Here is a 24986-nt window from a genome sequence, read left to right as displayed (position 1 = left end):
TGGCCCAGGTGGTAAGACCACTCGCTCCCCAAGCTTGAGAGTTCGAATCCCCGGCACCCATATAGAACCCCAGGCAAGGCAGTGTGAGCTTGTGACCCAGCAATGCAAGGAAGAGACATGTGGGTTCTAAGAGCTTGCTGAACGGCTAGGCTAGGGGAAATGGTGAGATTCTGCTGAAGAGACTCTGGCGCTCGCATGGGAATGCGCATGCACACACACTATTCATTTTTGCTGTTTGGGTCTCACTGTGTAGCCCTGGAACATGCTATGGAGACCATGTCACCTTGAACTCTGATTATTTACCGGCCCTTGCCTTCTGAGGGCTGAGATTGAAGGTATGTGCCACAATTAAAGGGCGTCCTTTATCTCCTGGAGCTAGAGTTACTGCCGGTTGTGAACTCTGCCATGGCTAGGACTGAACCTGGATCCCAAGAGTGACAAATGCTTTTAACTGCTGAGCCAGCTCCTCCAGCCCCATTGCTTTTTCTTTTTTTTTGATGGTACCAATTCTCCACCTTGGAGATTCTGGATGAGTGGTCCTGGGTAGAAAAGTCTGGACTGAGAAGCGTGCTTCATTCTTTTCTACCAAACTTGGGAATCTTCACAAAGTGTCTCAGGAATCTGTTGGTGCTCTCAGCCAAGACCTACTTTGTACCAGGCCTTGTGAAAAAACAGGTGGATGGGCCAAGATAAAAGACCCACTTTCTGCTTTTAGAAGCAACTCTAACTTGTTTCACAAAAATATCCTCCCTGGTTTAATGCTAACATTTGACACATATTTTTGATGCTTAATGTCCTTGAAGTTCCTTTTGTATTTTAAACTTCTGCCTTTGGTTTCCATGTTTTGACTTTGGGTTGCTGTCACAGCCTTTGTAGGGCTGTCGTTGGCCATTTCTGCTATCAGAGTGAACTGCTCCAGGCCCTGAGACTTGGGGTGAGAGTAAAGCAGGCAGAGCCCTTAACCACATGGTACTTTTACTGGGGAAAGATTATAGGTGCTACAATAAGAAAGATGATTTCAAGCACTGATGAAGCCATAACGAAATCAAACAGGGCCTCACAATGGAAAATAAATAAATTCCCAGGCAGGTACACAAAAGCCCAGAAAACCTATTCAATAGGGTAGTTTTATTTAGGTTTAATTCTTTTTCTTTTTCTGAGACTGGGTCTCACAATGTAGCTCTGGCTGGCCTGCATTGACCTGACTGCCTTACAACACACAGAGAGATACGCTTGCCTCTGACTCCCAAGTACTGGGATTAAAGGTGAGTGCTACCGTGCTTGGTCTGTGTTTAATTTTTTTAATTGAAAAAACAAAAACAGTGCACATTGCAAAGTGCACTTCCCATTGCTATAGCAACAGACCCCAAAAGACAGCCGGAGGAAGGAAGGCTTCACTCTGGCTCTGGGTCTCTCCTGGCGGGAGACCACAGGAGCTTGGGGCAGCAGGTCGCATTGTACTCAGAGTCAGGGAGCGGAAGGAGGTGAGTGCTCTGCTGGCTTTTCTGCCGTTTGGGAACCCAGCCCAGGGAGTGGTGGCACCTGCCCTATAGAGGGGTGTTGCCGTCTCAGTCAACTTAATCTAGCAATGGCGTCCCAAGTATGCCCAGAGACTGGTCTAGATCCCGTCAAGGTGACCGTATTGAACAGCCAGTGAACTGTCTGTCGAGTTTGTACAACGTGAAAGCAGCCAGGTCACCAGTCAGAACTCAGGTTAGCCTCAAAGCATCTGAGGCTACGTGGTAAGATTCGGCTATAGTTTTGACTGTGCCTGTGGAAGGCCTGCGAGTGATAGCTCCTGTACCAGATTGGCTTTGTTCACTGTAAGCAAAGCACTGCTTTTACGGGAAAATGATTAAGTGCACAGGCCCATGGTAGCCAGAGCTTTGTCATTCTTGTTCCCTGGCTGGGTCCTGCAGGCACCAAGCCTAGAAAGTCACTGAAATTACGTCTGTTGTGAGGAAGAAAAGACACAGATGACCTTGGATAGCTCAATCTGGATTCCTTCCAGGGTGTGGCACATTCTTTCAGTTTCTGGAAGAGTTTTGCCTGGTGTTTATACATTTAAATAAGAGTATTATGCTGATTTGGAAATTAATAACAGAAGTTCATTTGCCAAAGTTATGGTCTTGGGGTTAGCATTCCAGTGGCGCTGTCAGGAGTGTAGGATAATGCCGATCCTTTGGGCCCATGAGGAAGGATGAATGGGGCTGTAGAACTCCTGGGACTTGACAGATGACACTACACTGTAACATAAAACCAAGCAAACGGTATTCTTTCATCAGATATTTTCTGAACGCTGACTGTGTATTCCCAGTGTTAAGTTCTGCACAGGTAGAAAACTCAGTGTTTAGAAGTATGTTGAGTAGGTTAGTATACATAATAATTATGATGGAGAATAGAGAGAGGGAGAGGTCAAGGCAGTGCTCCCCAGAGTGAGAGAGGGAGTGAGCTATCCTTTCCCTCAAAGGTTTGGTCTAGTTGCAAGGTTGAATAATCCAGTGGTTACACTGCCGTGGTGGTGCTGTAGTTGAGCCTGTCCTACATTGGACCACATGCTTCTCTTTGGAAACAGGGCTCCCTCTGACCCCTGTCTGCTTTCCCCCTCCTCAATTGGAAGACCCTTCCCTATCATTTGACGGGCTCCCTGTAGCCAGTGATTGCCGGCCATATCTTTTCTGCTTTACTGCAACTTACAACACGTGACTCCACCTCCTCCTCTTTGTTATTGTCTTCCTTTTCCCTCACAAATAGAAGAATGTGAGCTTCATGAGAGTGGACTCTCTTACACATTCCACAGCTGGCCAGGCTAGGTGTCTGTAAACGTTTGTGGGCTAATGAATTAGTGAAGGACATGGGCGAAGGGAGGCAGGTAACAAGCTGAGAGCTGGTATAGGGTGGTGAGGAGCTGATGGTTGGCAAAGGAACTAATTATTGAGCACTTAGATAAGGCAGGCTGTGTGAAGAGCTTGTTGCCTGTTATTACTTTAACCCTTTCAATACCATGTCAGGGTAGTGGGGCCCTGTGCCACGTCCGTGGTCCACGTAAAGGTGGACCAGGCACAGAGAGAGGTCACATAATAACTTCCTGGAAACCCTAGTGCCAGAAAGCCACTTGCCTCATGCCAGTGAATAGCTTATGCTGTTAAATCATTAAGCCATCTCGTCAGCCCAGTTTGGGACAAACCATCCAGTGCACACAGAGCTTCTCCGCACCTCTGCCTTTGGTTGCTTAGATTGGATGGACCCAGTCTGCTGGAAGCATACACCTCTCAGGACTCTGACTGAACACCCCCTTTCTTGCCCTGGGTTCTAGGAAACAGGAGCAGAAGCGAATACTGTTCTGCATTTAATTCTGCCGAGTTCAAGTACTAGATCTCCAGTGCTCCTGCTGTGCAACCTGGAGCAAATGATTATTTTTAAAAATTAATTTTATTACTGCATATTAATTACACAGAAAGTAGGCTTCATCACGCCTTTTCTCACACGATATATGTGCTCAGAGTTGCTATGAGGATATTGCATACATTCTGTGATCATATCTGGAACAGATGGTTGAACTTGACTCTTCTCTGAAAAGGAGCTGGTTCTCACAGGTGGCCATGATGATTCAGTATGATTTATTAAACATTTGGCATTATGATTAGATCACAGGCCCACAGTGATTATTTCTGTTGCTATGAATTTGAAGCTAAATTGACTTGCCTTTTAAAAAGAGGATTTACTAATCTGTAATAACGGTTCTTTTCCAGGTCTCATAACATTTATCATATACTGTCACTTCTGAATTGGGCAGTTATTTCATGCCTCCTTAGGCTTGATGTCACCAAATAACCATGTGAGACAGAGATGATGTTGCCCAGTTCATATGTGGAAAACTTGAGGCTGAGCAGGGAGATGGAGGCTTGCCTCCAAGGCCTTGGAAATTGTCAGTGTCCCAGAAATGGGATGCAGGGGATCAGCTGTGACATCCTGGCTGTCAGTCTTTTGCTCTTTCCTGAAACGTTTGCCTAACTCGTGGGTAGGGTTAGTAGTAAAGACATTTCAACTTGGGTGAGCTGGATGTTTGAGCTCAGGGAACACCTGAAAAGCGAGTGTAGCCAGAGTGGGTACCGCTGGCTACCTAACAAAAAGTGCTGGCTTAGGAGTTCAGGGAAAACAAGTTGACTTTTCGGGATTGGCATTTGATCAGTGTGCCAAGGTTATGGCAAGCTTACTTACAGAAGTGGTTATGAAAGAATAGCATTTAGGTACAAGCTGTGAAGGTACCTGTCTCTCATCTGCCTCTAGGACTTATTCTTACTATAAAACGAAGGGACCTGATGGAGTGTAGTGTGTGGATCGGTGTTGGAGATGCTGCAGAGCGCAAGGAATAGCTTTGTGGAGGTGTGAATGCATGCGTGGGTAGAGGGCCAGGTGCCTGCCTCTCCCGTCCCACCCATTTCCTCACAGACCTTTCATCTGCCAGTTTCTGTGCAGCTTGAAGGCACAGAAGACTTCCAGCAGGGCTGCCTTGTAGAGTTTGGGGTGGTGGGGCAGTGAGAAATGAGGCCAGAGAAATAGGGCCACATTCAGCGGCTCCTTGAGAGTGTGGTGAGGGAGGTCAGTGGGGGCCCATTGAAGGTAGACAGACAAGTGGCACAGGCCATTTTCTGCTTTAGAGTATGTGCTAGTCAGGGGGAGAGGGTTGGAGGCGTGCAGGAGAACAGGTCATCGGAGAGACTCTTGTACCAATATGGTGCTGTGAGTCGTTATACCAGAATCACTGGCAGAACCCAGGACCGGAACCAGATTCCTAGGTCAACACCTAGTCCGCAGTGCACCACTTTGCGATCTTTTATCTTAGAATCTCTTTTTTTTCCCCTTCATGTTGCAATGTCTCTGAAAGCTGAGGTTTGTTTGGGACTGGACATTGGCATTTCCAGTGCGAGTACATGTTAGTTTGTCCTTACAGACGGAGTTCTCTTCCCATTCCCTGAGACACCCAGCCTGCGCTGTATAAGCATCAGATGCTGCCTTCTCCTTTCTGTGGCTGGGTGTTTGCTTATAGCCGTAGATTTTGAAGGACTTATTTGGGTTAACTTCCTTTGCAAGAAAGCAGATAAACTGCATTTAATATACACTCTCATTCCAGCCTGAGGGTATACGCAGGCCTTTAATAAGTAATACAAAGAAAGTTGGGACTTATTATTTTTGATTAAGGGAATAAACTATTAATGATGGGTGCTTCTTTGTTGAGATTTAGAGTGCCTTTAAAGTGAAGCATCATTAAAATTGAAAGCCAGCAACACAAGGACAACAAAATGAATTTTTTACTGACTTTTAAAAATAATGAACAGGGAAAAATAAAGGTGCTATTGGGCTAATTAGATAAGCCAAGGGTATAGAGATGGTGGAGTTGAAGACAGTTGGTGTCCATGACGCAGAACTGGTTTTGAGCGATGAGCAGGGAGCATGGTTTGAATCACAGAGTGCAGGGAGCTGAGGCAGGAGGTTTTTGACTCCTCCCTGCTCTCTTGGGCCCAAGAGGGCTGTCGCGTTAGATCCCAGGCCTGCTACAGCAGCCCCGAGTGTCCTGGATCCTTTCCTTTTTGTTTGATGCCAGTTTATGGGGAGGCTTTTATGAGTTCTATAAATGGATTTTATGACTATATTTTATACAAAATGTAATTTAATATGGAGGAAAATTTACTGAGTTAAACTTTATATAAAGACGAGGAGACTACTAAATCTCCTTTTCGTGTTAAAGGTCCCCAGGTTGGGATATTCAGCGGTGGCATTCTCCTTCCCTTTATTTTGATGTGTATCAGGGTTTTGCTCCTTTGTGAGACAGGGTGTCTTGTGCCCCCGGCTGGCCTCAGACTTGGTGTGTAACCAAGGGTAACTGAAATGTTAATCCTCCTGCTTCCAACTCCCCAGTGCCTGGATTCCGGCTGTGTGTCACTGTGCTCTGTTTACGTGGTGCTGGGGGTGGAGCCCAGCGCATTTTCATGCCATGCAGACACTCTTCCAACTGAGCTACATTCCCACTGTCTTTCTTTCCTGAAGGTGTTTTGTTCATGAGGAATCCATTTCTGGCTCCGAGAATCTCTTACTAGGGCTCCGAAGTTTAAAATGTGAATCAGGGTTATAGTTTAAATGAGATTAATCATTAACACATGACAGCACTTGGTTGTCACATTTTGCTGCATTTGAGGAGACAATAAAGGCACTGTGGTGGGGCCGGAACCCAGGGCCAGGCAGTGTTGTACACTGAGCCCCGTTGGAAACCCTGGGAATGCTCTTTTGGTGAAGAACTTAGACTGGCAAATGTTTTTAATGCCTCTAAAGTCTTGTTTACATTTCTTAGTTTCTAAAGCTTTAAAAATACAAATGCTCAGTTTTGAAAATTTGCTGATTTTGTTGTGGTAAATTACATATAATAGAAACTTTTGGGCTGTTGTATGGTATTACACACCCATTCACTTGCTTTGCTGTATACCTCTTGCCAACATCTACTGAACTCACTCATGTTCCCAACCAAAACTCTGTGCTCGTTAAACACACTCACTGCCCGTACAACCCCCAGTAAGGCAGCACAGGGCTCATTCAACTTCCATGATGTGGTACACTAAGTGGAATCATATAATATCTGCTCTTTCTTACCTAGCTTATTTCATTTAGCATATCCTCAGAGTATGTGTCACAATACCCTCCTTAAGGCAGCATAATATTTTAAGAGGCATATGTGTACATAAATATATGTTATATGTATTTATGTGTACTTATGTACGTGAAGTTATTTATCATTCATCTTTCAGGGGATGCTTGGGTTGTTTCCACCTTTTGGTTGGTCTGAACACTGACATACATAACATGAGCGTCTAAGTTAATATTCACCTTTCTAGAAATGTTCAATGTGTAGTTTGAGTTATATTTTTGACTTCCCATGTGTAATTAAAATGTCTACTAGACATTTTTCTTCATGATAGTCTGTAAAATATTTATATTCACATTTGCCTCTAGCATATTGGCTCAGTGTGACAAAGGCGTACTATTAGGCTCAGGAGGCAGTGCTTTGGAAAGAAGCTTGGGGCAGAGACCGCTACTGCCTCTCAAGAACAGATGTCTAGTTTGTTGCGGACTCAGAGTGAATGTGTTTAGGGCTGAGACAGCTTCCTGTCCCTGGGTGTCAAGCCATGCTGTGTTTCTTGGACTCACCTACACAGTGGCTGTTAGTAATACCTGGAGAGCTGAAGCCAAGCTTAATGGAAACACACCTGACATTTGTCAAGGTCATGCCAGCAGTGTCCCTTTGGCGGGAAGTGTCTGAGTCCTCACGGAGACCCTGTTAGTAGGTCTCTTATTGTCGTCATCTAAACCCAGTTTGAAAAGGAAAACACTGTGGCTCAGGGACATTAAACAACTTTCCTATTGTCATTGCTGTTGTCCCTGTGGCTCAGTCACAATGGCTTATCGAATTGTGCCCTTTCTGGATTGAGCAGTGTCTCTGAAGTCCTTACCTCCAGCATCTCAGGTTGTGACCTTTTGTAAAAATAGAATCTCCACAGAGGAACTCAAGTCAAAATGAGGTCATTAGAGCCAGGTGTGAAGGTGCACGTCTTTAATCCCAGCATTCAGGAGCAGAGGCAGGGGGATCTTTGAATTTGAGGCCAGCCTTGTCTGTGGAACTAGTTTCAGGACAGCCAGGGCTACACAGTTAGGCCCTGCCTCCAAGCAAGCAAACAAAAAACCCAAACATAATTAGCATGGACCCTAACCCAGTATAGCAGATGTCCTTATAAAATGGGACAGCAGACTCAGCTGCCCATACGTAGTGAGAAGTGCAGATGAAGGTGAAGGCAGTGGTCAGGAGTGACAAAGTGGTCTGCAGTGACCAGAGCTATGAGTGAGGTATGGAATAGAATCCTGGGACCCGGCTCTTTGATTTTAGACTGTTTACCCCATAATTGGGACCAAATATGTCTTTTATTTTTCCTAAGAAAAATCTGGCTGTGCAGTCCAGGCTGGCCTGGAACTTGAGGCTGTCCTCTTGCCTTAGTCTCCTAAGTGCTGGGGATTATAGGCAAGACCAGCACATACACATTTCTTCCTCCTCCTCTTCTTTCTCCTCTTCTTTATCCTGGCTTATCTCTAAGACAGGTGATATGTGGTACACTGTTACCATACTAATATCAGTGAACAATTTATCCACTGCACTTTTTTGAAGAGTCCGGATCTCAGGGGCCACCCTGGTATCGCTGTGAAGTAGTTTTGATCACTGGGAGCTGCAGTAGTACTGTGCATGGAGAAGAAGCAGGCATGGGTGGTGTTCTGGTCACCTGCTCCTGCAGTGAGATGACAAGACTCTTCTCTCTACTGCCTGCTTTAGTCTCCGGGTTTGTCTTGAAGGTGGCATCCCTAGCACCTGCAGAGAGTTATAACACTCAGGAACCAAGACTGACATTTGGCATGCTTTAAGCTTTCTTTGTTTTTGAACCAAAACAGTTTCCTGTTCATTTACTCCCCAGTGCTAGATTGGGGACACTCCGCTTAGGAAAGAAACGTTGTGATGGAGGAGAATATTGGCAGGCACAGGAGCCGGGTTTGATGCTGAATTCCAAAGAGGAGGCCCAGAAACGTTTTGAATAGCAGTGAGGCTGGACTACATGGGGCCTTTATTCCGATGTGTCAGTTCCAGTATTTCTCACTTACCTCAGAAGTAAGAAAACATCAAACCTCATTATTACTATTTTTTTTCTGTATGTCACCCCGAAAACCATTCATTGTGCAGGCAGCTCACCCAAGGTTAAACAAAACCCCAGTGTTTTAATGCCCCGTGATGGGCCTTTTCAGAAACACTTGCATAACTTAATCCAGCTGATTTTTTGTAATCAGAAGCATTACACCAGGCATTGGGCTCTTTAGTACTATAAAGTTGAAATTTAAGAATAATCAGCTTGCAATCAAAAGCTGATTATACACGAACAACAATGAATACAAAACTGAAACCTCCGCAACAAAGGAAAAAGGTGCAATAGCAGTCTTTAAGAAGAAAAGTGCTGAGAAGGAGGTGTGGTGTCCTGACGGGCAGATGGTGGGTGAAGATCAGCAAGCAACGATGCTCACGGAACTGTGCAGTTTTGGGGCAGTGAGGAAAAGGGGCATGAAGGAGAGTTAAACCTTTATAACTGTGAGATTCAGTGCTGTAGATGAAACAATGTAGGAAAAGCCACCAGGCTGTAGGACTGAGTTAGGTTTCTGTTCCAGCTTGATGGAAGGCACAGAGAACAGGCTTGTGTCTTTCTGCCCCACTGACTGGCTGTGTGGCTTTTAGCCTCTCTGAGCCTCCGTCCCCTTACTACACTGCTTACTATTTACTATACCTGGTACGTGTCCAGACTCTTGCTCAGTGCTGGGTCCGTGGATAACTTTGCACAGTGGGTGCTGAAGCAGTGTCTCCTGGAGTGGGTCGCAGGCCACTGGCGCACGAGATGGATTTAGGAAATCTGGGAAGCAGCAGCATGTCCCAGCTGCTTTGTAGTCAGATGATACACACTGTTCGCCGCTCCAGAGGCATTGCGACCTGGGAGAACGGAGTGATAAATGAGTCAGGCTCAAGGAAGTCTCATGCAATAGCCAGCTTTATTCAGAGCATCTGACAGTTTATATTCTGAAGGTTAAAAAGTGTCACGTGAGTAAAGTGAAAGAGGACAAGCTGCACGTGGCAAAACCATGTTTTTCCATAGAGGCTTATAAACAGATAACAATCGCCAGTTGTAATGAATAATCTGAAGTAAACTCCTGTCCAGTGCAGCTGGGAGGAACGTGGAGACACATTCCAGGAACAGTCCGGTGATTTTGAAGAAACTGAGGTCACAAGGCACTTGTCTTGGAGTTGTCTCACACACTCTCAGAGTTCTCACACAACACCATTCTTAGACCATGTGCCAGTAGCACTCCCTCCATACCCTCCCCCCCCCCCCCCTTAACTAAAGCCTCACACCCTCTTGCCGAGGCTAGTCTTCATGGCCCTCCCAAGTGGTCGTCCTGCCTAGCAGCTGGGACTGCTTGTGTGCACCACCACTGCCTCACCTGGCTTGATGTATGCTAGCACGAGAAACAAATGAGGGAGGACGGTGCCGTTGGAAGGTTAAAGCTGAGCAAATCCCCGAAGGAGCCATGGGTTGTGAACTGGAGTGATCTGGGTGAAGAGAATTGCAGACAGAGGAGTGGCAAGTGCAGAGGCCTTGGTGTGGCGTCATGAGCTGGATGTGTTGAAGCAGTAAGCAGATGGCAGGCAGTCCTGGGGATTGGGAGAGGGCAGTGGAGACATCCAAGTTATATGTGCCAAAGGTTATGTTCTGGAACACAAACCACATATATTAGTTCCACGATAGGCCACGTAATGTAAAAGCATGTATGTTTGCAGCGTGTAGCCCAGGCTGCGGGTGGCACGGATGTTCTAGTTAACTGTGCACCTGTTCAGGGTTCACCTGTTCTCAGTTTTTGTCCATCACAAATAGCCCTCTGTAAACAGGCCTGTTTCAGTTTTTATCTGAACGTATTCGTGCTCTAGGGTATGTTCCCAGGAAAGTATCTTCGTGGTCACATTTTAGGTGTATGCTTGGTTTCTAAAGAAACTGCTGAACTGGGCTGTGGGATGGCTGAGTGAGCTGTGTTCACAACTGTTCATTGATGATTCTAGCTCCATTTCATTCTCACCAGCATGGTAGGAGGTAACCAGTTTCGTCATCTTTGACAGCCTTTGTGCTTTACCTTTAGAATCTCAGCTGTCCTAGAGGGAACATAGTCGTATTCCATTCTGGCCTTTACTTGTGTTTCGCTAAGGTCAGTCACGTTGAGTATCTACTAATTTATTTGTTTGCCACGTGCATATCTTCACTGAAATGACTTTCGGTGTCTTCTACCCATTTTCTGTTTTGATTTTTTTAAATGTTGAATTTTTGTAGGTTCTCTGTCTTCTGGGTATTAGTTGATTGCTAGATATGTGATATGCAGATATTTCCCCCAGTCTGCAGCTTATCTTTTCATTGTTTTAACATAGTCTGCCAGAGAGAAAAAGTTTTGAACTTTAACTGACAGTTTATCTACTTTTTTCTAATGAGCTATGTTTTTTTTTTTTTTTTTTTAATGAGCTATGGTTTTAAAGCCACTTTGAAGAACTATTTAGCAAGCCCTAGAGCTGAAGGTGCTTGTTTTGTTATCTTCTGAAACATTTTTATTTATTGCTTGATTAATTGATTTATAGACAAGAGTCTTCATAACCCAGGTTGGCCTTGAGTTGCCTTGTGTCTTAAGGGCCTGATCTCAAACTCCCAGTGAGCCTCAGCCGTCAGCCACCCGAGTTTGAGCCACCACACCCAGCTAAAAGTGGTTTTTCTCTTTCTTAGCTAACTTTTCTTCCTTCCTTCCCTCCCTCCCTCTCTTCTTTCTTTGTTTGTTTCTTTAAAAAATAGTTTTAAATATACATTACAGATCCACTTTAGATATTAATATGAACTCTAAGATTAAGGTGAAGTTTGTTTTCAATTGCACATCCCGTTGTTTCAGCACTGTTTATTTGAAAGATTGACACTTCCATGAATGGATGTTACTGGAACAATTATAATTCTTCCGGTGGAATTCTAGCATTTTAAACCACTAGGCAACCCTGACTTCATCTTTCATGATGAAATGCCTGGATTTTTGAGCCATTGAAGTTGGGAGCCAGCTCTGCCATTCTGCCTTCTGCCCCCTGCTTCTAATTTGGGTATTCTGATGTATTCTGTTTTGGGTATGACCTCTGTCTTTATGTGGCACTGCCTGGTGTTTTAGGTTAATTTACTTGTACATTTTGAATCAAGGGAGGTTGTGGAAAGGGGTCTTTGATGTTTTGTTTGATGTTCCTTTGGACTCTTGGTTATGAAGCTCTTGTGTCACTTTATATCAGGAGAGATACTGCTTTTAAACATTGGCATTTTGGTGAAACCAATTTACTTTGTCTCTGCATAGCAGCTTTCTTCTAACAATTTTGCTGTGTAACAGGAATACAGAAAGCAATACAGAAAGCAAACTCGTCAGTGATAGCCTCAGTCACAAAACGTGTTGATCAAATAAAAGAAAAAAAAACACTGAGGAGGATTCTGGTCGTTGACAGGGCCTTGGTTCTCTCAGCTTCCTTCTTTTTGGTCTCCCAGGGAGGAACTGACAGAAGCTCAGATGTTCTTAAGAATCACACACGTGCACGGCAGTTATACTTCAGTGGTAGCTTATAATATTTTAGGACCGTAAGAAACTCTGGAAATGACTCGGTCCCAACTCAGGAGCCAACACTGTTTTATATGGCAGTGAGGACATGCTCACAGGGACTGGAAACCTGCTTCTTGTCTTGTTGAGGTCTGGCAGTTACTCAGGCTCACATTGCGTTGCCAGGGACCCTCTTCTCGTTCTGTTGTTATAAACAGTTACTGTAATCACAGGCTGTCAAGGCAGTCTCCTGGCCCTAGTCCCTTCCCTGCCCTGCCCCTGCTGGATCTGTGTTCCCAGGCACGTCACATCACTAGAAAACAGAAGGTACCCAGAAGGCTTCAAGAGCTGAGGACCATGAGCACAGGCAGGAAGGCTCAGCCAGTGATGGTGATGGCACATGCTATTGTGCTAGTGATGATAAATTTTGTTTTTTATATAGTAATTTAAATATGAAGATTTTCATTTTTTTTTCCTGTTTCCTAAAAAATTCTTTCTGCTTGCTTAGTTACCTGGTTACTTCCATTAAAATAATTAAAACATACATAAATAAATGAGTAGATGGGTTTGTTTCCCAGGCAGTTGAGCTTGTAGCTTTGGCCTAGAATTCACAATGCAGTCAACATAGGCTTTCCACTCCTGGTGGTCCTCCTGCTTCAGTCTTCCAGGTACGTGGATTACAGGTATGACCTCATTTGCTTAGTGTATTTTTCTTCATATATTGTTTAACTTATAGGCAATAAAGCTGGGTTCTATGGTATACTTTTCAGAGATTTATTTTATTTTCAATTATGTGTATGTGCATGGGGGGTATATGTGTGTGGGTGCCTGTGGAGGCTGGAAGAGGGTGTCAGATCTCAGAGCTGGAGTTACAGATTATGAGCTGCATGACACAGGGGCTGGGAGCGGAACTCTGGCCTCTGGAAGAGCTGGGAGACTCTTAACCTCTGAGCACCTCTCTAGCTTCTGTGGTATCTGAGTAGGTTAGGGTAAGAACAACACAAAACTCAAAAACAGGAATCCACAACATTTCTCCTTCCATAGTGGCTTTGATGATAAGTCCCCTCCGAGTGAGCAGAAGGGGGTTGTTTGTTTATTTGCTACTAATCAAATCTGGGTCCTCTTGTACATGAGGCGTATGCTTTACCCCGGAGTCCTGTCCCCACTGAAAGGATGCTTAGAGAGTGTTCTTGGTACCACATTGGGCATGTAGACCTTTTCCAGTCTTCCTCCAACCTGTTGGCCCTCCTCTTCTTTACTGCTGCCTGTGGACATACATACAGAGCACACCCGTACACTGTTGTCACACTGAGCTGTGACGTTCCCTCTGTTTTTGGTGTAGCTATCTCGGTGTGTTTCCACACTGTTTACTGTACCGGAAGGGCCTTTTTTATTTTTGACATCTCTTTGTTCAGCTTTAGGATTTATCCCAAATGGTATTCCATGAAATGCTTTAGCTTCTCTATAGCTCCATCCTCTGTGGACACTTGTTGAGTCCGCTTCATCTTTGTGTCTTTAATGTCTCAGATGTGACAGTTGTAGAGAATTAAGATGTCTGCTTGCTGGTTAAGCATACAGTTAAGTCTGCTGTTGATGAAAATAAATCATTAACTTTCAGTTATCCAGAAAAGAGTGTGGGCATCTGGATGACATCATCACAACTTGCAAAGTAGAGAGAATAATTTTATTTCTCATTTAATGAAAAACTGCCCATGAATAAGTGATAAAAAATTTAATTGAGAGGATAATCAGATATTGCTTCTAGCCCTACCCCATGTAAAAAATCCAATTACTTTACCTTTTTTTCTTGAGAAGCTCTTTCATCAGAGACTTTGGAATAGATTGTGAGGGGTAAGTTAAGACTTGATGGCTCTTGATTTTCAGACTAGAAAAGCTTGTGCTGTACCTCTCAGCACTCTGTGTATTGTTTACACAGCATGCTGTTGGCATGGTTCTTAGTACAGGAAAAGTTATTAAGCAAATTGCAATGTTGAAAATAAACATGGGCATAGCTGGGAGGCTTTTGGTTCCAATTATGATGCAAGGTCAGCTATGAAAATATTTTGACCTTTTTTATTTTTTTATTTTTGTCCTTCTTGAATACTGGTCTTGAACATAGGTCTTTATGGGTGATGGACAAACACTGGACCACCAAGGTACAATCCAGGTCCTGAATATCCCGGTCCAACCCCCTTGTTTCTGTTTTAACTTTACCTTTGCACTGGTTTCCAGATTTAGCTTGGTGGCCACTGACATGGTAACTTATCTCGTGGCATGAAAAGAGAAAAGGCAGTCTGGGGTTTTGTGTATGAAATAGGATTATATAAAGGTAATCCCTTTGATTAAAAATATGCCCTCACTTTGCCATCAGCCGTGTACTTTATGCTGCGTTGTTTTCCCTGTTAACTAGCGTCTGAAAACAGGATATATCTTCGAGTTTGACAAGTAAAAACTGGCTTGGTTGTCCTGAAGCATTGGTTGTAGTATGAGCTGGAGAAGGCCTAAAACAGTGCCTTTCTTTTATATAACCTCTTCCCGTGAGAACAGGTTGCGGCTCTGAAGCACTCAGTGGTGTAGGGACAGCGTTGGGGAAGTCTGGGTCACACTGCCAAAATAGTGGCTGAACTAAAACAGCTGGTACCACTTTTCTGATTGTAATTTGATTTGTAAAACTTAGTTGACCATCATTACAAAAAACAAAACACACAAAAAAACAAAAACAAAGAAACCCAAAAAACCAAAACCTCAGAAAATGAAAAATAGTAAAAGACTGTAATGGTCACTTACTTACCTGTGCTGTAGAGAATGCCATGGTGAGCATTGGACCTTTGGTGCTGGGCATGGTCACACTATGTGTTTATAACTTCTTTTAACCAGATTTGCAGTCGTACTAATTAGATAATGTTATTTTTCTTCTACTTGATGTTCAGGATTACTTACCTACTCACTAAGAATTTATGGAATTATTAATTTTGATGGCAGACAATTCTAAGTGAAGACTGTGCTGCAGCTATTCATTTTTATTTATTTGTTTTAATTTTATTTGAATACGTTAATTGTACATGATAATGAGTTTCATTATGGCATTTTTTTCTTTTTCTTTTTCTTATTTTTGGTTGTCCAAGACAGGGTTTCTCTGGGTAGCCTTGGTTGTCCTGGAACTCACTTTGTATTCCAGGCTGGCCTTGAACTCAGAGTTCCGCCTGCCTCTGCTTCCTGGTGCTGAGATTAAAGGTGTGTGCCTCTGTGCCAGCATATTTTCATGGTACATGATTACCATCTTTACTCCCTGCCCTCTAGTTCCCTCCCCACGCCTGTAGATCCCTTTCTTGTTCCCAGCTAAGTTCTTTTTTCTTTTAATATTTGTGTATGTCTTTAAATTTTTAATTTATTTAAACTTTTTAAAAAAATATTTTGAGATTATTTCATAATTACATCATATCCCCCTTATCTTTCTTCTTCTTCCCAAACTGTCCCATATAACTCTCTTAGTTCTCTTTGTAATTCATGGCCTTCTTTCTATTTAATTGTTGTTACATGTGTGTGCGTGTGCGTGCGTGTTTGTGTTCAGCCTGTATAATATTACCTGTATATATGTAATGTTTTCAGGGCTGACTTTTGGTATTGGATAACCAGTTGGCATGCTGTTTCCTCGAGAGGACTATTTCTCCTTTCTCAGCATGCCCTATTCTTTGTGTAGAGCTGAGGCACATGAACTCCGTCCCCCATCCATGTCAGCGTGTTTATTCTTGTCGTCCTTGTTCATCATATTTGGGCAGCTGTGCTGGTCTTTATGGACATAGCTTCTGACATTCCCAGGAGACAGAGTCTCATAAGCCATCTCTGTGTTCCTCTGGCTTTTAACAGCCTTTCTGGGCCCCTGTTCTGCAATGGTCCCTGAGCTGGAGCTGCCTGAATTGTGCTGTAGACGAATCTGATGAGACTGGGCTCTACAACTCTGTATTTTGGGTGGTTGTGGCTTTTCTGTAATGGTCTCCTGTTGCTGAGAGAAGTTTCCCTGATGAGGGGTGAGGACTATCTTACTTGTGGATGTAGGGACAAATATTTAGAATGTAGTTAGGCATTATGATTGTTTAGTGAAATGGGGGTTGTAGGTTCTATGACTGCACTAGCTCTTGGCAGTTGGCTAGATTTTCTGTAACAGGCATGATATCCCTTCTGTTGAGAGTGTTTTAAGTCTTAGAGAACTGTTCATTACCACCAAAGTATGTGAGCCACTATTGTATCCTTAAGGATTTTGTTTTTTGTTTTGATGTATGTGTGTGTGTGGGGCGGGGGGATATTAGTTGATTTATTGATCAATGGATTGATTGATTGTGTCTTTAGGTTTTTTTTCACTTGATTCCAGGTAAGGGATTATTTCTCTAGCAGTGATAGTAAATGTGTCTTCTTCCCCCCAGGGATCTTCAGAGAGGGGTGGGGCTTCATGAACCCCTACTCCCTAGCTACTGCTAATGACCTGTTAAGTCCTTGGTGAAACAGGACTTGATGGGTCCTTCCCCGAGTCATGGCTGGGTAATAACAGGCCTCAGTAGCTGGGTAGGCACAGTAGCTGTGTTGTCGTGCTCCACGGGCAGAAGACAGTGCCCCGCCTCTCTCCATTCTGTGCTCTTGCTCTTGCCTTCTTTCCACCTCTTCTTCAGAGATGTTCCTTGAATTTCATTCCATCATGTCCCAGTGTTCTCATCTCTTTGATCATTCTGGGGAGAATTTCTGGAGTTATTTATTTTGTCATTAACTTCTTAGTGGGCATCAGTGCTCTCTTTAAATGTTCTACGGTTTAAAGCTTACTCATCAAATGAATTCTGTCTGATTTCCCTCTGGAAGATCTGTACAATAGTCATGATAATGGCTACTACTTATTAACAATGCTGATGCTAACATTTGTGTAGATTAACTCATTTATTTCTCACAAAACATTAACTTTTTCTCTTAGAGATTAGGAAATTGACATGCTGTCTATGTGACTGTTTTCTAGTTCTCTGACCAACATCAAATGTGGTAATTAGCAGTGTTTCCAGTTCATTTTGTGTGAAATAGCCTCTCATTATTTTAAATTGTACTGCTCTGTACTTCATCTGCCAGACAGCAGACATCCTTATCCTTTTCTACTTTATAGAAATATTCTGGAAAGTTCATAGGGCAAATTCTAAAATGTTGTAAGTAAAAAAAAAAAAAGTAGTTGTTAATTTCAACAGGGTGTCTTTGAATGCTTGGCTGAACCCCAAAGCCAGTTTCAGTTATTCCAGACACTGTGAAATGCTGGTAAGATGGACAGAATTGTGTGAGGTGATGGAACACAGTGCTGCCATTTTATTATTGACACCGTGGCACGCCTGTCACCATGTTCCTTCAGCTTTTTTTCTTCTCTGGTTTTATACTTGCTGCACTTAATATTCTGTGTACCAATAATTTGATGTTCAGTGTTTGTGAATTGAAACTTTAACACAAGCCTCATTTAAGAACAGTGTAGAGGAGAAATCAATGAAAACAATGCAAATGCTACATGGGTAATCTGTCAGTAGCTCAAAGACCATGAGCACATCTATGTTGTGTGCAGGGTACACACAAGCCAGTGCAGGGCACTTCATTCCTCAGCTTTCAGCTGCTCACAGACCATGAGGTACCTAAGGCGTTTATCCTTGTAAGTGCAAGTAAGTGCGGTGTAAGGCCAACACACTTTGTTTGTCAAGTGAAATCCCTCATTAACTCACATTCTTGTAAGGTGATGGGTGTGTCTTGGGGCATTACTCTATTATAAGTAATTGGGATTGGGGAGAGGAGTTGAAGTTTATTGCACATGATATTGCTCAGTTAAGCATTTTAACTGATGTCACCAGCAGAAGGTTTAAAGCACGTAGACTTCAGATCCCGAAGATGAGCGGGGAGAGTGTGGTTAGGCGCTGTTAGGAAGCTCCTGTGGAAAGTCCTCAGTGTGACCCTAGAACACTGGCCTCAAGATGCCCTGGGAACTTGCAAAATACAGACACCTGGGGTACCTTAGGTGTGAGCTGTGGATGGAGCCCAGGACTCTGAATTCTCCTAGGAAGTCTTCACTGTATGCATTTGATGCCCTCCCAAGTGGTGGTCATCATGGCTCCTGGTGCTTAGTTTAAAGGAGAAAACCCAAACGAACATCTGGGACTTTTTGAATTTTTATTGTTGTTGTTGTTTGTTTTGGTTTTTCTCTTTTTGTGTGTGTGTGTTTTTAGAGACAGGGATTTTCTGTGTAGCCTTGACTGTCCTGGACTCATTTTGTAGACCAGGCTGGCCTCGAACTCACAGAGATCCACCTGCCTCTGCCACCCCATGTACTGGGATTACAGGCCAACACACCTGGCAGGTTTTGTTTCTTTGAGAAAGAGTTTTTCTGTAGCCCTGGCTGTCCTGAGACCTGTCTGAATTTTTCAATAAGAGAATTATTTTAGTATATTTTGGAGAGAGCATTTTGAGAATATGTTTTGGAAATAAACAAAAACAAAAACAAAAATCGGATACTTTCATTTCTTAGAAACAGAATAGATTAAAAAAAAGTGTTTTTGTTTGTTTGTTTGTTTGTTTTTTTCTTAACTTTCTCCTGGAGAAATTATTCACGATCTTCCACTCAGGCTAAGTCTCCATGGTCAGGGTGAGGACATAACATATGCTCTTTGTGGAACCAGTCACTTCACAGAGGTGGACGTGCCCATCACTGCCTGAGCTGCTGAGTGATTGGAGAGGATGATGGCCCTAAGCAGTGTACAAGTTTGTCGCTATCGAGTGGCAGAGCTAAGCTCGGCTCTCCCCCGCTTGTCAGATGGCATCATCTATGTGGTTTCTAGAAATACCTGTGTGCTTGCCACAGAGGTTTTAGAATGTTTCTGTGTGTGGGGCTGTTGAGAGAGGGAGAGGGAGAGAGAGAGAGAGAGAGAGAGAGAGAGAGAGAGAGAGAGAGACAGACATATGTTGACTCACTCTAACCTCCTGCCTTCTCCTCTCAAGTTCTGGGATTGTGGGCCTGAGCCTCCGTTTTGGTTGCTTAATGGATTTAGACTTTGATGTCCACTTACTCCAGATTATGTTCAGTTGCTATGTGTTAGCTGCCTTTGTGGACCATGCCTACTTGTCTTTCTGATTTGAGTGCATCATCTGGTCCATGGAGTCTCCAGCGGAAGCAGCAAGGCTGGCCCTGCATGCAGCTGTGTGCTGGCCCTCTGCAGGGTGAACAGCTGCCTCCTCACAGCAGAGGTGAAAGTTCAAGTGTGATGTCAGCTGGGTGATGCGTGCATGCTCCTGAGCTTGGCTGTACGTGGGTTGTGTTCTCCATCTGCCTCCCTTTGCAGAGTGGTAAAGCGAAGCCTGGAGAGCTTAAGCAGTTTGCCTAGGTTTTCCAGATTATAAGTGAGAGGGCCTACATTTGACACCAGGGTTACGGGAACTGAAAATTGTGAAATATACTGTAAAATATGAAATCCCAGCATAATACAAATATGTAGTTTGACTTGTAATGTGAACCGACAATCCTGACTCAGCCTCCTGAGTGCTGAGATTACTGACTTGAACCAGAACACCAAGCTCACGTTGTACAATTAACTTAACCTGTTTAATTTTCTAGTGAGTGGTAGGTGGGATGGTTTGAATAAGAAATGTCTGGTTACCCGCCTTCCCCACCCTCACCCCCCAGGCTCATGTGTTTGAACACGTAGTCGCCAGCTGGCGGTGCTGTTTGGAGAAGTTACAGAATTTTTATGAGCTGCAGCCTTGCAGGAAGACGTGGTTCTGGTGACTGGCTTTGACGACTTATGGCCAGAACCTACTTCCTGTTCTTCACTGTTTCCTGAGTATAGATGCAGTGCTATCATCCGGCCTCCCTGCCTTTCCCTGACTTCCTGATAGGAAATGTCCTTCAGACTGGAAGGTATGAACCACCTCTCTCCCTGACATTGCTTTTGTCAAGGTCTTTGATCACAGCAACAGGAAGATAAATACAGTTGGTAAACTGTGAGGGATGGAAACCAGAGGTGTGGATGTGCTTCTACTAAACTGAATTTCCCTGGACAAATCACCTTTCTTTGAAAAAAATAAGAGGCCAGGTACCTTCTACAAACCTCACCCCCATCACATGGGGAAAGTGTTAGTTAGCTGGAGCATAGGGGAGAGGGTTGGAAGGCTGCCCTGCTGGCTTTTGTTTCGTTGATTTAGTCCTGGGGTTACATAAACCTTTACCAATTTCAGTGCAGCCTTCACTCATGTCTAATAACAAGTGTTTTGTTCATTTATGAAAGTCAGTAAGTTGCCCTTATACCTTATTGATTAAAATGTCTTAGCTTTTGAAGGACTCACAGGTATAATTTCTCCTAAATAGATTGTACTTTCATTTTTTAAAAACCCACGGTTGAATTCTGTGCATGATAAAGTGGAAGCAAGTGCTTATCAATTTTTTTTATTGAAATCTTCTGAATAAGTGTTTTCTCTTGGTTAGCTTCAAACGGAGTAATATTCCTGAATTTAATTAGAGGCAGTTCATGTACTGTGGGCTTATTAAGATTCAAGGCACTTTTTTATTTTAGCCTGTCTGATATCCCTTTTTAATTTCACTTAAATTTGAATTACCCTAAACATCATCTGGGTATATTGAAGATACTCAGTAATATTAATAATGATGATGTTGATGAGTCTGTCTCGTCCCATTCTCCCAAGTCACATCACTTCATTTTGCTTCTGGCATGTGAGTATTTGCGACTTTATGTCTTCCCGGGGCAAACATAAGTAATCAATCATGAGTTTGTTCTGAGGAGTCTAGACAAAGCCTCATGGACATACTTCAGAAAGCCTGGGAGCAGCCATTCCCATTTGGTCAGAGTTAGATGCTTTGCCAGCATCCCCGGTCCTGATGTTGATCGTCTTGAGTATGGGACATTTGTGTTGCATATGTGTCATCACTAACTTCTTGTTAATTTTTTACGTTTTAATCTTGGACTCTTTTTCTGCTTTTGGGCAAAGAGCTTCTAGAGCTTCCACCATTGTAGACCCCCTGATACTCTCAGGTGTTCCTGAGTCCCAGGCTGCATGATCTTCGCACATCAGAACAAACTCCAGGCTTGCCTGTTAGCCAGCCTTTCCTGTCATGCTAAGAATTTCTTCTTAAACATGGCTTTTTAAAGTGAGGGCGTTGCTCATTCAGTATGATGAACTCTTAAAACACTCCTTGTTTATGAATTTGAGCTCCCTGCCTGTCTGGATAGACTAGCACATCTCCCATGCCTCTGGGTGGCCTGTCATCATCAGGCTCTATCTCTGCTATGGCTCTGTGGTCTTTTCACAGACTGACCAGGCTTTCAATTGCTAGTAGGAGCTGTCGTGGACAAAACACAGAAAGCAATGGCTCGAAGGCCCTAAAAATGAACAGAAGCCAGAGGTGGGGGAGGAGAGTTGAATTAGAAGACACAGGTTATGTTCTGAGGTTCTGGTTTTTACTGTGAGATTTGATCCCTTAGTAGATGAACTAATTCAAAACCAAACCATCTGAGTGTGGTGGTGCCCACCTTTAATCCTAGCCCTCTGGAAGCAGTGGCAGAGGCAGGCACATCTCTCTGAGTTAAAGGCCAGATAGGGCTATGTAGGGAGATCCTGTCTCCCAAACAAAATAAACAACAACAACAAAACAACCAAAAGAAGAAACAACCAGTGATCACTATCCTGATGAGCTGGAGGACAGAGTTGCTGCCTATCCCACACTGCAAAGGAGAGTCGGAGGGTAGGGTTCTACATTCTCTGCACAAGTCTTCCTGATGGAAGGTGTGCCTGAACCATGTGCATGAAACTGGCTGCAAGTGCCTAGCTAAAGTGAAAGCAAAGACTTGAGCTGCTGCCTAAAAGACAGAGTTTGCTGTTGGAGTCTGGGTATGTGTCACTTGTGAATCATTCTTCACTGAGATGTCAGCTATTTTCACTTATTTCTGATAGCACAATGTAAACACACTCTTTTCCACTGTTCAGTTGCCGGTCTCAGTTGCCTATGCTCAGCTCACAGTTGTAGGCTTAGAGAGGTAGGCAGGAGTCCTGAAAAACAATGTAATGTCTCAGTCTGGGTGGGATCTGAGAGCGAAGCTTGATGGTTCTGCTGCCAGTTCTCCTTTTGTAGTCATGCGTGTGCTGTGAAGGTGTGGCTCATGCATTTGAATACCACGGGCTGTATACGACAGGCTATCTCATGCTGCCTTTGAAAGCATTGTTGAATATTGCAAGAATCCTACTAAAAACTGATCATAGCAAATATATTCAATGTTGCATGTACATACTGTTCTAAGCGCTTTATACATAGTAGTATTCTTATAATAATCCTATACAGCATCTCTTTTACAACTGAGGAAATAAGAGATTGCTGTATTCCCTACTTAGTTGTAGAGCCAGGAAGCACTAATCCAGAGAGAGGGAGGTGAATACGACATGCCCCTGTCCATGGTCGTGTCTCAAACACCTGCTTCAGCTCAGTCAGGTTTTATTTGGGCTTAGTTCCATCAGAATCCTGAGAAAGGAGCCTTTGGAACACACCATTTTCTGCTGTTGTGTCCTATCAAATTTGCTAGCAGGGATTTGGCAGGGGAAGAGTTAAGAAACATTAGTTAAGGCTGTCAAGATGGCTCAGTGGGTAAAGGAGTTACTGCCAAGCTTGAGAACTTGAAGTTGGTCCCCAGGACCTACATACCTGTACTCCCATCTCCACGTGTGTACACCCAGGAAGCAGACACACAGGCCAAGAGAAACACCAGGGAGAGACGGACAGGTCAAATGAACCCATTGGTTGAAGGGCTAAGTAACAAGTGATTTATAATTTTTTTCCTATAAGAGCTAGAAATTACATAAGCAGTTGTTGGCTGTTCTGGCTAAAATGCTCCTAAAAATATTATTCATATTAGGAGCAAATCAGTGGGTATAGTTAGGATGAAAAGACAAAAATGAGGCATGAGGCATGCTTTTTCTTGTTATTTTTTATTTTGGGAGACAGGGTTTCTCTGTGTTGCTCTGGCTGTCCTTGAATTTGCTTTGTAGACCAGGCTGGCCTTGAACTAATTCACAGATCTGCCCGCATCTGCCTCCCAAGTACTGGGAATCAAAGGTATGTACCACCACTGCCTAGCTTTTTTTTTTTTTTTTTTTTTTTTTTTTTTTTTATTTAAATAAGAGACACGTTTACTTTGTTTTTACCGGGGATCCTGAAGTCTGCTCGAAGACTCCTTGAGTTTCAGTAGTATGTGATAGTTGCAGTGGTTCCTGGCAGGACTTGGTGAGGAGGAGAAAGCTTTGCCTGTTGTGGCACGACAACCTCAGGGGTACCATGAGCCTTGCAGGTGCTGTTTGTGACGAGGTTAGCCTGCAGGATCTGCGTGGGCACAGAAGGAAGCTTAGTTCATAGGATGAGGGTCTCTAGGAAGGAGGCAGATGTCTCAGCTCTGATCTGGTTTTTCAGGCCGTATCTGCAAATGTCTCTTCTGAACAGGAGCTGTGGCCATCTGTGGCCTGGCTTGTAGGACACGAACAGTAACACATGGACATAGTTTAAAAATATTGAAATATTTGAAGGTCTTGAAGGCAAACCCATGTGAGGTACTAACTGGATTCCACCCTTGAGGTTGGCAGGTGGAAATCATGTCTGTGATTTTTTTACAGTTCTGTTCCTCTGAAGTCTTCCCAGCCTTCAGGGTGCATCCATTACGATGCTCTACCCCTTTTACTTTTTTTTTTGTTTGTTTGTTTGTTCTCTTGAAACAGTTTTCTATGTAGCTCAGGCTGGCCCTTACCACTTCTCCTCCTGACTCTGTCTATATCTTTAGTGCCAGGATTACAAGCATGTGCTACCAACTGATGTTTCTTTCCTTTGTTACTTAATAAAAATGTGGTTTATTACTGCTGAGAAAACGCACTGAACTCAGACAGTAATGGGAAGTGCTGTTCTATGACTGGTATTTGTTATCCAGGTAGTTTCCTGGAATTTCATTATGGGAAAGTGATTTAATTTCATGCCATCTTGGGGAGGAAATCATTGGACTTCCCCCTGTTTTATTATTTTATGGGCTCTAGAACACATGGAGATCAAGTATGGAATGCAGAAGTCAGCTGTAGAGTGAGTGTGTGTGTCTGTGTATATGTGTGTGTGATTGTGTAAGTGTGTTTGTATGAGTGTGTCTGTGTGAGTTAGTGACTGTGTGTGTGTGTGTGTATGTACGTGTGTGAGTGTCTCTGTGTGTGTGTCTGTTTTTGGATTTTTAAATATAGAGATTTGATTTGCTTTTTCTGTGTGTTGAAAGCTTGACCTCTGTAAATGACTTTGATAGAGAAACTGACTGTAATACTACATTGTTTATGAATATTGATATGATAAATATTTAACGTTTTCTGGTAAATACTTCATCTGATGTAGAATTAGAGAAATTTTACTTGAAACCATCCATGAAACAGCCAGAAAACATAATCATGTCCTTCTGATAACCCTAAAACAATTTTACTTTCATTATGTATTTGCTTTGCTCTGGGTTTCTGGCTAAAGCACATTCATCTAAAGCACACAGTCCCCATACATTCATCCTCCTATATTTGTGGCTCTAGCTCTGAGTAGGGAGAAAAATTGGAGAAGCTCAGGGTTCTATTTCAATGTAAAGGATTATGAACTTCTTTGCGCACGTTTGTGGAATCTGTGAGATCAGATGAGCTCCCTGCTTGACAGCCTTGCTGATTATGGTGCTGTAACACTTACGGAA

General features: G+C 43.4%; 1 protein-coding gene across 2 annotated transcripts in view; it reads left to right on the top strand.

Annotated features, from left to right (window-relative positions):
- Nucleotides 1-24986, top strand: part of Suclg2 (succinate-CoA ligase GDP-forming subunit beta) — a 250763-nt gene that overhangs the window by 1557 nt on the left and 224220 nt on the right. The window lies entirely within an intron of this gene.

The sequence above is a fragment of the Meriones unguiculatus genome, chromosome 5 (assembly GCF_030254825.1).
Source record: "Meriones unguiculatus strain TT.TT164.6M chromosome 5, Bangor_MerUng_6.1, whole genome shotgun sequence".
Lineage (NCBI taxonomy): Eukaryota > Metazoa > Chordata > Mammalia > Rodentia > Muridae > Meriones > Meriones unguiculatus.
This window is presented reverse-complemented; position numbering and strand designations above follow the sequence as displayed.